Raw genomic sequence first — 14,339 nt, 5'->3', positions numbered from 1 at the left:
TGAGATTTATTCCAAAAAAAAAGTCGTAACATTTAATAATTAAATAATAAACTTTACAAAAATCAAACAAAAGATAAATCTTATTTCTTAAGACTAATATCTTTTTCTCCTGGGAATATTCGCATGCTGCTCATTCTAATGATGAATCTTTAACCTTTTTTTCCCTAATTTATATGCTAAAGCATTACTCTTAAGGTTTTTAAATCATTTATTTTTTCACTTTTCAGCGGTTTAGTTTAGGAAGAAAATAAAATTTTGATTCTTATTTCTCTTTCTAAATTATGTTCTTGATAACCGATTTTACTTGGCCTGCGCTCGTCAAATATAATCTCTAAATATTAAAAAAAGAAAATTGCGAAAGAATGTCTGTGGCTGGCCTGCGTCCAATAAATCCCATAGCAACTATATCCTTGAAAAATTTTGCAAATTTACTACGTCTTTCGAAGGAGCCGTTTTTTCAGCCCCAAATAAATTTTTGCAACTCCTATAAACTATAGGGGCGCTGCAGCCACTGTCCAATGGCGGTTGAAAAAGGTAAAACCAACAAATGCCGTATTTTATAAATTGCTTTGACGCTTAGTGAATGGCAGTAATTTTTTATCGTGTTTGTGGGAAGCTTTCTTTTCTATTTCCCTGAATCTACATATTACACCACAAACTGTCTGAAGCAGGTAATTTACGCAAAAGAAAACACGTTGTATAGAATGTTTCACATTTTTCTTTAGTATCGTTTATCAACGCACACTGTAAAAAAAAAATCCAAAACGTTACTGAGTATTTCCGTGTAACGTTTCAGGGTTTAAAAGGTTTTTATCCACTTCCTGGAAAAACCAAGTATCCTTGTCAAAAAGTTTCCTGAATTGCTACAAGTCGCACGAATGCAGACTTCTCACTGTTGTAAAAAATATGTTTAGCTCCCAGTTTAAAGATTAACTGAGTGTATTTATAAAGTGTATTCGCTACAATTCGCTTGCGGCCTGTCCAGACTGATAAGGCGTCCAAAGGGCGCCTACGGACTACGTAGCTTATCAAGAATTGCAGTGCGAGTAAAATTCTTCGTACTTAATTGCAATTCTTGCTTAGCTGTGGCCATGTTTGCAATACTGCTTTTGGAGCTTTCTTCGAAACGCCGTATGGTGCCAAACTGTTATAGTATGCCCACCGTAGTTTACTCTAAGATTCCAGAGACACTACTAGCTTTAAACGGTAAGAGTTCTGAATATTTTAGGAAGCTTCCAGAATAATTTCAGCATGGTTACTAAATTTTAGCGGAAAACGTTACTGGTTTTTGTAGGATATGTTACCGAAAGAAGTTAGGCACATCAGCTGCCCATTATTTTCCAGGAACGTTTCTGAATCGTTTTTACAGTGCAAAGCGTAATCGAGCTCTGGAGTTGCGAATTGTTCTAATTTTCTCCATTAATTTGAACAGCAGATATAAGGGTTCCTTTTTAGCGAAATGCACTAGGCTCAACTCAATTCAAGCCCGGAGCTAAAGAGCAAAATGTATTACCAGAAATCACGAATTTAAAATTGACTTTTCAAACGTAAAAATCTGCCGTTTTGCAATGCTCAGGAGCCGTTATAACCTATAGCTATGTGAACTGGCTGAAGATAGTTCTGAGCCCCGGAAAGGAATGCTCTTCAAATCGCTTTTTTTTAAAGAAATTATCTCTGTTGTGCATATTTCTAATATATTCTTTTTTGTAAACTAACTTCAAAGTAACTTTCAATGAGAAAAAATGTTAAATCCACAGCCTATGTTATTAAACCTAATATTATACCGATTCAACTCCACTTAAAAAAATTTAACTTATTTCTTAAAAATCTATGGAATTTTTCTTTTCTGATTTTTTTCAATTGACAAAGGAGACTTCCTTCAATGAAAGTAACAGCAATATAATGTTATCTAAATTGAAACGAAATTCTGAAAATAAAGTTTCAACGATATCAGTTAGTTTTGATTTATACTATATAACTTGCAGTAAGACTGACACTAAACTTACGGTTTCCATTCAGTTTTTCCTGAGCCAAAATAAAGTGAAACCATTGTAAAAAACATGAGTGTTTTTATTTATTTATTTTCAATTTTTCTTTTCTGTAACTCGAAAGATTAATAAACTACCCATCCCACATTCCACCCCACATAATCATTCCCCCCCTCCCTGTTCCTACTGCACTTTATCAATTTTTCTAAAGCGCAAATATCTGGGTTTTAAATTATAGTGACGGTTTTCGAAAACGTTTATAAATTTTTAATTGCTGAACGTATAAAACTGAAACCTCCAACGAGAATACTAATTCAATTTCATCGTTCCTCATATGAGACACTAAAAATTTATTGCTGCTCTTGGAAAAATACGAGAAAGGTAATTCAAACTCCAAATGACACTTGTGAAAATATTCGTTTTATGAGCGGCAAAAGTTGAAAAGCGTTTGTACAAAAAATCTTTACGGGATTGAAAATCTTATCCCGCGAAACATCATGTGGGAACCCGCAGGATTCGGGATCGGGATCGGAAATCCTATTTCTAACCAAGATACATGTCCTTGAAAAATGCTTTTTTTTTTGTGTGAAAATCACGGAAGTTTAGAATAAATGCGGGATACCTATACATTCTTTAAGATAGTTTTTTCCCTTCACTTTTTCTCCGACTTAACTGTGTACATTTTTCCACTTGAAATTTTTTTAACATTTTTTGTTATTCAAAAAGAATTCTAGAAAAGAATGATTTTTTGAAGAAAATTATAAACTTTTGACCTCGTGCGGGACGCCCAAATATTTTTTGATTGGGATAAAATTTTGCATGCAAGATGTGGGTTGATAGGAGCAACTTTCTATGAACTTGACAAATTGAATTTCGAAAAAAGGTTTTTTTGGTAGACTCTGCCATTTAGCCTTTTAGCAGACCTAGCACGACCCCCCGATACGGCAACCGTCTTTCACGTGCCACCGTTAAGGTGTGGATTTCAATTGCAGGGGTAATTTGGACGCCAGTTTCCACCAGATGGAGGCACCTGGGCTCTCTTTTGATGTGAAACTGCACTAGGACTTTAATTTTTCCATAGGAATTTTAAGCCAAACGAATACTCTAGGCATCTTCTACATACCGCATAATCATACGCCATGGGCGCTGATGATTTTCTGCATCTCTAAAATCCACCGACTGGGGACCCAGGTCAGAACCTTGATCCACAAGGCGGTGAAGGTCAGCGCCTAACCTTCCCGCCAACACCCGGCCTGATTGTAGAGAACTTACGCCGGAAAAGTGGCTTTTTTTCAGTTGTTTGTCATTACTAACAGAAGTAATTTTTATGAGCTTCTTCTAATTGAACTTTAAAAAATGACGCAAATGCCACTTATTTATAGCGTTTTGCAATAAAGCATATATGAATATGAACTCAGTAGATTGAGTTGAAAATGCTTTGAGGGCTTGTCTTCTTAAATTCCAAGCAAACTTTTAATCCGGATTTATATTTTAATTGTTTTCAAATCGTTTAAAAAAATTGATGTACTCCTAAAAACATTTTCATAACAATACAATTTTAGTCGCACATTAAATTGTTGAATTTCGACAATTGTAAATATATTTCCATTATTGTAATATATTTTTTTTCCATTACTCCCAATCAAGTCATCAATGATAGTTACTTAAACTTTATACACTGACTACTCCGTGCATATACTAATTCATAATGCGATTTAACCCATGAAGCAAATTATGTACCATAAATATTGTTTTCTTCTCACAAATTCAGGCGGTATAGATTTTCGTCCAAATAAATTCTGAACCTGAAGTGTTATTGTCCAATTCATCATTCCAATAAAAAAAGAGAAACTATGGTATTGTTCTGCTGTCCGATTTCTCAGTTGTTTCCTTTCTGTTCCGCCATAAAAAAGATGGAAACTTCCACCTTACTTATGTCCATAGATTCATTCGTCAGTAAACATTGCTAACCTTTATTTCCTGTCATAACTTAGCTGACAAGCCGCACATGTTTTCATGTTTTTTGCACAAAAAATATCTGTTTCAGTCTGGCAGAAATTCCTTTAGTTTTGTGATTATATATATATATATATATATATATATATATATATATATATATATATATATATATATATATATATATATATATATATATATATATATATATATCTATATATATAAAAATCTCGTGTCACGATGTTTGTTCGGGGTAAACTCCGAAACTACTGAACCGATTTTTATCAAATTTCATACCTATCTGTAATTTTTTTCAACTTAAAAGATAGGATAGCTTTTATAATTTTTTATTGCAAATTTCATATTAATTATGCAATAATAGTGTGAATTAATTGTTTAGTTCTAAAAATTCTTAATAGATGGCGATGTAAGTTAATTAATCGATACAACTCTAAGATCGTATGACTTACTGCTAAATAAAGCATGATAAAAAAACTCAGAAATGCTGCTTAGAATTTCCATATAACGTTTCGGGATATTACAGGTTATTATTTACTTCCTGAGAAAATCAACTATATTTTTCAAAACGTTTCCTTGAATTGCTACAAATTGCAGATTTCACACCGTTGTGAAAAGTATTTTTCTCTACCAGTATCAAGATTAACTAAACGTATTTAATAGGTGTATCGATTTCGGAGCTGTTACGGTTCGTCCAGATTGACTCAACACCCAATGAGTGCGAAAAGTTAACTGGATCACGAAGGTTTGCAAGAGTTGCAGAGGAGTTACATTCGAGCTATTTGCTTGAGAGTCCGTCTTCGCGTTGGCAATGCGTGTATTAATGCTTTGAGAGCTTTCTTAGAAAAGCAGGAAGGTTCCAGGCTATTATATTAAACCTGCGTTAGGCTTCTCTGAAGGTGCCAGAATCATAACTGCCTTTAACCAAGAAGTCTACTGAATTCTTCAAAAATATTCCAGGTTAATTTCAGGAAGGTTAATGAATTTAAGCGGAAAACAATTATTTTCTTTATTTTGTTCCCCAAGAGATTTTTAATATCATTAATTCTTGCAAACATACGTTCGCAACAGAAAATTGCAGTGACAATTGCATCGTCAGGCATTGCTGCTACTTTTTTTAGATGGTAGACGAACAGCACATTCAGCTTTAAAGTTGCCTATTAGATACTCATAACAAACAAAACGCAATGTGTAACATTAAAGAAAAAAAAAGTTGCAAGAGAGTGAAATTATAATTTGGGATAAGTGTACTATGGCTCATGAGTAAAAGGGTTCATTCGAAGCACATCCTAGGAACGGCAACGATAAACTTTTAGGCGAAATCGTTTAAATACTGTCTGGGGACTTCCGGCAGACATTACCAGTTATTCCGATGAAATCAACGCATTTCTAAAACAATCGTTTTTATAGCGTAATGTCGAGATAATGCGATTGGCCATGAACATGCGAGTATAAACGCAAAATAATCTAATCGCATAAGCATTTTCTAAGCAATTGCTGAGTATTGGAAACGGTGAAATTGATCTGTATCAAAATATACAGTACAAGAAATAGCCAGACAATTTCTACACTGCCGTTGAGACGAAAAGTGAACTAATTGAGAGTCTATTCCCAGATAAATTTAATTTTTTAAAACTCATAATTGCCACTGTAATCGCGCTGGTTTTGTTGCAGTTTTGTTTTCGGTAAACATTCCCGAACAGACAGGAATATTTGTAGATCGTCAATTGTCGACTGTCAAATACATATCATGATGCATGTCGCAAATTGTATTTATTGGTCGCACAAAGTCATTGGGAGTTGACACTTTCTAATGCAGGTTTGACATACGGAGAAACAGTATTCGTCAACTGTTTAAAACAACTTTGACGACATACTATCCGATACAATCATTTTTTTTAAGGAGAAACTATATAACTTTCACGTTTGAAGACGTATTTCATAAAGTTTAACAAACACACAAATGTCCAAATCCAGATTTTACACAAGAGATGAATATGAAGCTTTAGTTTTAACTGAAGGTTTTTGCGTTTCAATTTCAAATTTGCCACTTAGTTATTATGATATGCCGTCACTTGATAGTTGGGCCACCGACTTAGTTAACACTGATTTGCAACGTATAACAACAGAGCAATGACGCTGTCTTAGCTACAATTATTGCGAATAATGAGCCATTACTGACGGCTTTAAAAAAAAAGCTCCCCATTAATGCTGAACAAGCCTATACAGTTGTCGATGAAAACAAAGCAGTAAACATTCCAAATGAATTTTTAAATTCCCTGGATACACCAGGAATGCGACTACACGATTTCCGGTTGAAAATTGGCTCAACAATTTATTCATTTTCGCGATTTAAACCCACCTAAATTACGCAACGGTACACGTTTCTACATCAAAAGTCAACAATTTTGTCGGGAAAGTTCAAAGGAGAAATGTTTGTGTTGCCCCGTAATCCATTAATAGCGTCATAACTTTGAAGCATATTTAGAAGACTTCAGCTTTCAAAGCGTTTAGCTTTTTCAATCACCCTATAAATATCTTAAGACAAAACAGTGTCTATTTGCGGTTTGTACTTGAAATATACATATTTATCTCCTGGGAAAACTATCTATCGCCTACTCACGAGTGGGAAAGTTATTATACCTATTAGTGTATTTTGTAAAGAAGTTATTGATTACAAACTATAGAGAAAGCTGAGGTGAATAAAATGTAGTGTAGAATCTAAAAGTGTATGGTGGTTTACGCTTAGTTTCTACATTCGGTTATTTTACAATCAGTTTCGATATTTACTATCACTTTCAAGTTATTTTTGTTTGTTTTTTTGCGGAAGTCATACTTACAAAATTTACTAAGCGTAAGTATAGTGCTTTTCCATAGAAAATTTAGTAAGTACTTTCTTCAGCCTGCTCTGTAAAAAAAAAAAAAAAACGAAACGTTAATGAGTAAAAACTTTCGATACTTGCTTGCAGTTCTGGCTAAGCTTTGGCTATGTTTGCATTACTGCTTATAGAAGTTCCTTTATAAATGAGAAAGGTGCTAAGCTTTTTTTTTGTATCCCTTCCTAAGTTTACACTAAAGTTCCAGAAACACGACTAACTTCAAATGGGAAGATCTTCGAATTTTTCAAGAGGCTTCCGAGATGATTTCGGGAAGGTTATTAACTTTTATCGGAAAACTTTCCGGGTTTTGGCAGGACATGTTACTAGCAGAAATTGGCCACATCAACTGCCCATAATTTTCCAGGAACATTTAGGAATCGTTTTTACATTGAATCACGCCCATTATCAATCTCATATGTTTTAAAATCGGCTATACTATTTTAAGCTCTATTAAAAATATTTATTTGATTCTATCAAAATAATGAGTAAAAGTTTATTTTGATCCAACTTCTTTGCCACAGCAACGCGTGGCTGGGTCAGCTAGTCTATATATATAAAAATCTCGTGTCACGATGTTTGTTCGGGGTAAACTCCGAAACTACTGAACCGATTTTTATCAAATTTCATACCTATCTGTAATTTTTTTCAACTTAAAAGATAGGATAGCTTTTATAATTTTTTATTGCAAATTTCATATTAATTATGCAATAATAGTGTGAATTAATTGTTTAGTTCTAAAAATTCTTAATAGATGGCGATGTAAGTTAATTAATCGATACAACTCTAAGATCGTATGACTTACTGCTAAATAAAGCATGATAAAAAAACTCAGAAATGCTGCTTAGAATTTCCATATAACGTTTCGGGATATTACAGGTTATTATTTACTTCCTGAGAAAATCAACTATATTTTTCAAAACGTTTCCTTGAATTGCTACAAATTGCAGATTTCACACCGTTGTGAAAAGTATTTTTCTCTACCAGTATCAAGATTAACTAAACGTATTTAATAGGTGTATCGATTTCGGAGCTGTTACGGTTCGTCCAGATTGACTCAACACCCAATGAGTGCGAAAAGTTAACTGGATCACGAAGGTTTGCAAGAGTTGCAGAGGAGTTACATTCGAGCTATTTGCTTGAGAGTCCGTCTTCGCGTTGGCAATGCGTGTATTAATGCTTTGAGAGCTTTCTTAGAAAAGCAGGAAGGTTCCAGGCTATTATATTAAACCTGCGTTAGGCTTCTCTGAAGGTGCCAGAATCATAACTGCCTTTAACCAAGAAGTCTACTGAATTCTTCAAAAATATTCCAGGTTAATTTCAGGAAGGTTAATGAATTTAAGCGGAAAACAATTATTTTCTTTATTTTGTTCCCCAAGAGATTTTTAATATCATTAATTCTTGCAAACATACGTTCGCAACAGAAAATTGCAGTGACAATTGCATCGTCAGGCATTGCTGCTACTTTTTTTAGATGGTAGACGAACAGCACATTCAGCTTTAAAGTTGCCTATTAGATACTCATAACAAACAAAACGCAATGTGTAACATTAAAGAAAAAAAAAGTTGCAAGAGAGTGAAATTATAATTTGGGATAAGTGTACTATGGCTCATGAGTAAAAGGGTTCATTCGAAGCACATCCTAGGAACGGCAACGATAAACTTTTAGGCGAAATCGTTTAAATACTGTCTGGGGACTTCCGGCAGACATTACCAGTTATTCCGATGAAATCAACGCATTTCTAAAACAATCGTTTTTATAGCGTAATGTCGAGATAATGCGATTGGCCATGAACATGCGAGTATAAACGCAAAATAATCTAATCGCATAAGCATTTTCTAAGCAATTGCTGAGTATTGGAAACGGTGAAATTGATCTGTATCAAAATATACAGTACAAGAAATAGCCAGACAATTTCTACACTGCCGTTGAGACGAAAAGTGAACTAATTGAGAGTCTATTCCCAGATAAATTTAATTTTTTAAAACTCATAATTGCCACTGTAATCGCGCTGGTTTTGTTGCAGTTTTGTTTTCGGTAAACATTCCCGAACAGACAGGAATATTTGTAGATCGTCAATTGTCGACTGTCAAATACATATCATGATGCATGTCGCAAATTGTATTTATTGGTCGCACAAAGTCATTGGGAGTTGACACTTTCTAATGCAGGTTTGACATACGGAGAAACAGTATTCGTCAACTGTTTAAAACAACTTTGACGACATACTATCCGATACAATCATTTTTTTTAAGGAGAAACTATATAACTTTCACGTTTGAAGACGTATTTCATAAAGTTTAACAAACACACAAATGTCCAAATCCAGATTTTACACAAGAGATGAATATGAAGCTTTAGTTTTAACTGAAGGTTTTTGCGTTTCAATTTCAAATTTGCCACTTAGTTATTATGATATGCCGTCACTTGATAGTTGGGCCACCGACTTAGTTAACACTGATTTGCAACGTATAACAACAGAGCAATGACGCTGTCTTAGCTACAATTATTGCGAATAATGAGCCATTACTGACGGCTTTAAAAAAAAAGCTCCCCATTAATGCTGAACAAGCCTATACAGTTGTCGATGAAAACAAAGCAGTAAACATTCCAAATGAATTTTTAAATTCCCTGGATACACCAGGAATGCGACTACACGATTTCCGGTTGAAAATTGGCTCAACAATTTATTCATTTTCGCGATTTAAACCCACCTAAATTACGCAACGGTACACGTTTCTACATCAAAAGTCAACAATTTTGTCGGGAAAGTTTAAAGGAGAAATGTTTGTGTTGCCCCGTAATCCATTAATAGCGTCATAACTTTGAAGCATATTTAGAAGTCTTCAGCTTTCAAAGCGTTTAGCTTTTTCAATCACCCTATAAATATCTTAAGACAAAACAGTGTCTATTTGCGGTTTGTACTTGAAATATACATATTTATCTCCTGGGAAAACTATCTATCGCCTACTCACGAGTGGGAAAGTTATTATACCTATTAGTGTATTTTGTAAAGAAGTTATTGATTACAAACTATAGAGAAAGCTGAGGTGAATAAAATGTAGTGTAGAATCTAAAAGTGTATGGTGGTTTACGCTTAGTTTCTACATTCGGTTATTTTACAATCAGTTTCGATATTTACTATCACTTTCAAGTTATTTTTGTTTGTTTTTTTGCGGAAGTCATACTTACAAAATTTACTAAGCGTAAGTATAGTGCTTTTCCATAGAAAATTTAGTAAGTACTTTCTTCAGCCTGCTCTGTAAAAAAAAAAAAAAACCGAAACGTTAATGAGTAAAAACTTTCGATACTTGCTTGCAGTTCTGGCTAAGCTTTGGCTATGTTTGCATTACTGCTTATAGAAGTTCCTTTATAAATGAGAAAGGTGCTAAGCTTTTTTTTTGTATCCCTTCCTAAGTTTACACTAAAGTTCCAGAAACACGACTAACTTCAAATGGGAAGATCTTCGAATTTTTCAAGAGGCTTCCGAGATGATTTCGGGAAGGTTATTAACTTTTATCGGAAAACTTTCCGGGTTTTGGCAGGACATGTTACTAGCAGAAATTGGCCACATCAACTGCCCATAATTTTCCAGGAACATTTAGGAATCGTTTTTACATTGAATCACGCCCATTATCAATCTCATATGTTTTAAAATCGGCTATACTATTTTAAGCTCTATTAAAAATATTTATTTGATTCTATCAAAATAATGAGTAAAAGTTTATTTTGATCCAACTTCTTTGCCACAGCAACGCGTGGCTGGGTCAGCTAGTATATATATATATATATACTAGCTGACCCAGCCACGCGTTGCTGTGGCAAAGAAGTTGGATCAAAATAAACTTTTACTCATTATTTTGATAGAATCAAATAAATATTTTTAATAGAGCTTAAAATAGTATAGCCGATTTTAAAACATATGAGATTGATAATGGGCGTGATTCAATGTAAAAACGATTCCTAAATGTTCCTGGAAAATTATGGGCAGTTGATGTGGCCAATTTCTGCTAGTAACATGTCCTGCCAAAACCCGGAAAGTTTTCCGATAAAAGTTAATAACCTTCCCGAAATCATCTCGGAAGCCTCTTGAAAAATTCGAAGATCTTCCCATTTGAAGTTAGTCGTGTTTCTGGAACTTTAGTGTAAACTTAGGAAGGGATACAAAAAAAAAGCTTAGCACCTTTCTCATTTATAAAGGAACTTCTATAAGCAGTAATGCAAACATAGCCAAAGCTTAGCCAGAACTGCAAGCAAGTATCGAAAGTTTTTACTCATTAACGTTTCGGTTTTTTTTTTTTTTTACAGAGCAGGCTGAAGAAAGTACTTACTAAATTTTCTATGGAAAAGCACTATACTTACGCTTAGTAAATTTTGTAAGTATGACTTCCGCAAAAAAACAAACAAAAATAACTTGAAAGTGATAGTAAATATCGAAACTGATTGTAAAATAACCGAATGTAGAAACTAAGCGTAAACCACCATACACTTTTAGATTCTACACTACATTTTATTCACCTCAGCTTTCTCTATAGTTTGTAATCAATAACTTCTTTACAAAATACACTAATAGGTATAATAACTTTCCCACTCGTGAGTAGGCGATAGATAGTTTTCCCAGGAGATAAATATGTATATTTCAAGTACAAACCGCAAATAGACACTGTTTTGTCTTAAGATATTTATAGGGTGATTGAAAAAGCTAAACGCTTTGAAAGCTGAAGTCTTCTAAATATGCTTCAAAGTTATGACGCTATTAATGGATTACGGGGCAACACAAACATTTCTCCTTTAAACTTTCCCGACAAAATTGTTGACTTTTGATGTAGAAACGTGTACCGTTGCGTAATTTAGGTGGGTTTAAATCGCGAAAATGAATAAATTGTTGAGCCAATTTTCAACCGGAAATCGTGTAGTCGCATTCCTGGTGTATCCAGGGAATTTAAAAATTCATTTGGAATGTTTACTGCTTTGTTTTCATCGACAACTGTATAGGCTTGTTCAGCATTAATGGGGAGCTTTTTTTTTAAAGCCGTCAGTAATGGCTCATTATTCGCAATAATTGTAGCTAAGACAGCGTCATTGCTCTGTTGTTATACGTTGCAAATCAGTGTTAACTAAGTCGGTGGCCCAACTATCAAGTGACGGCATATCATAATAACTAAGTGGCAAATTTGAAATTGAAACGCAAAAACCTTCAGTTAAAACTAAAGCTTCATATTCATCTCTTGTGTAAAATCTGGATTTGGACATTTGTGTGTTTGTTAAACTTTATGAAATACGTCTTCAAACGTGAAAGTTATATAGTTTCTCCTTAAAAAAAATGATTGTATCGGATAGTATGTCGTCAAAGTTGTTTTAAACAGTTGACGAATACTGTTTCTCCGTATGTCAAACCTGCATTAGAAAGTGTCAACTCCCAATGACTTTGTGCGACCAATAAATACAATTTGCGACATGCATCATGATATGTATTTGACAGTCGACAATTGACGATCTACAAATATTCCTGTCTGTTCGGGAATGTTTACCGAAAACAAAACTGCAACAAAACCAGCGCGATTACAGTGGCAATTATGAGTTTTAAAAAATTAAATTTATCTGGGAATAGACTCTCAATTAGTTCACTTTTCGTCTCAACGGCAGTGTAGAAATTGTCTGGCTATTTCTTGTACTGTATATTTTGATACAGATCAATTTCACCGTTTCCAATACTCAGCAATTGCTTAGAAAATGCTTATGCGATTAGATTATTTTGCGTTTATACTCGCATGTTCATGGCCAATCGCATTATCTCGACATTACGCTATAAAAACGATTGTTTTAGAAATGCGTTGATTTCATCGGAATAACTGGTAATGTCTGCCGGAAGTCCCCAGACAGTATTTAAACGATTTCGCCTAAAAGTTTATCGTTGCCGTTCCTAGGATGTGCTTCGAATGAACCCTTTTACTCATGAGCCATAGTACACTTATCCCAAATTATAATTTCACTCTCTTGCAACTTTTTTTTTCTTTAATGTTACACATTGCGTTTTGTTTGTTATGAGTATCTAATAGGCAACTTTAAAGCTGAATGTGCTGTTCGTCTACCATCTAAAAAAAGTAGCAGCAATGCCTGACGATGCAATTGTCACTGCAATTTTCTGTTGCGAACGTATGTTTGCAAGAATTAATGATATTAAAAATCTCTTGGGGAACAAAATAAAGAAAATAATTGTTTTCCGCTTAAATTCATTAACCTTCCTGAAATTAACCTGGAATATTTTTGAAGAATTCAGTAGACTTCTTGGTTAAAGGCAGTTATGATTCTGGCACCTTCAGAGAAGCCTAACGCAGGTTTAATATAATAGCCTGGAACCTTCCTGCTTTTCTAAGAAAGCTCTCAAAGCATTAATACACGCATTGCCAACGCGAAGACGGACTCTCAAGCAAATAGCTCGAATGTAACTCCTCTGCAACTCTTGCAAACCTTCGTGATCCAGTTAACTTTTCGCACTCATTGGGTGTTGAGTCAATCTGGACGAACCGTAACAGCTCCGAAATCGATACACCTATTAAATACGTTTAGTTAATCTTGATACTGGTAGAGAAAAATACTTTTCACAACGGTGTGAAATCTGCAATTTGTAGCAATTCAAGGAAACGTTTTGAAAAATATAGTTGATTTTCTCAGGAAGTAAATAATAACCTGTAATATCCCGAAACGTTATATGGAAATTCTAAGCAGCATTTCTGAGTTTTTTTATCATGCTTTATTTAGCAGTAAGTCATACGATCTTAGAGTTGTATCGATTAATTAACTTACATCGCCATCTATTAAGAATTTTTAGAACTAAACAATTAATTCACACTATTATTGCATAATTAATATGAAATTTGCAATAAAAAATTATAAAAGCTATCCTATCTTTTAAGTTGAAAAAAATTACAGATAGGTATGAAATTTGATAAAAATCGGTTCAGTAGTTTCGGAGTTTACCCCGAACAAACATCGTGACACGAGATTTTTATATATATAGATATGAGAGCCATGTCTACTATTGCCAAAAAATGTAGCACTGAGGCGGAGGTGCGGTCTCAGAAACCGCTTCTAAAGAACAGGGTTGGCTGGATTGGACCCAATGAGTTTTTTGAAGGAAAAAAACATTTAAAAAACCCATTATCTAGCCCACTTTTTTTGGGGGGGGGGGTTAAAAAATTTTTGAGAAGTTTTTTTTTTTTAAATTAATTAATTTAAATACTTTCACAATTTAAACTTCTTTTTTATTTGGTCTTCACCACAGACAATGGACATAAAAAATGAATTTTGAACCTTAATAGTATTTCTTAAGTCTTAACGGCATTAAAAAAATACTTCGAAGATACTTTAAATAAATTTATTTAACTTTTTCTTTAAGTGGTCAATAAATAACTTAAATTATCTTGACTAAGTCCTGTCCCGTCTGATTTTCTCAATCTTTGTAGATTGTACAGAGGAAACTACTCTAGCTAAAAGGCT

Source organism: Uloborus diversus, chromosome 8 (genome assembly GCF_026930045.1).
Source record: "Uloborus diversus isolate 005 chromosome 8, Udiv.v.3.1, whole genome shotgun sequence".
Taxonomy (NCBI): domain Eukaryota; kingdom Metazoa; phylum Arthropoda; class Arachnida; order Araneae; family Uloboridae; genus Uloborus; species Uloborus diversus.
Note: the sequence above shows the minus strand (reverse complement) of the source record.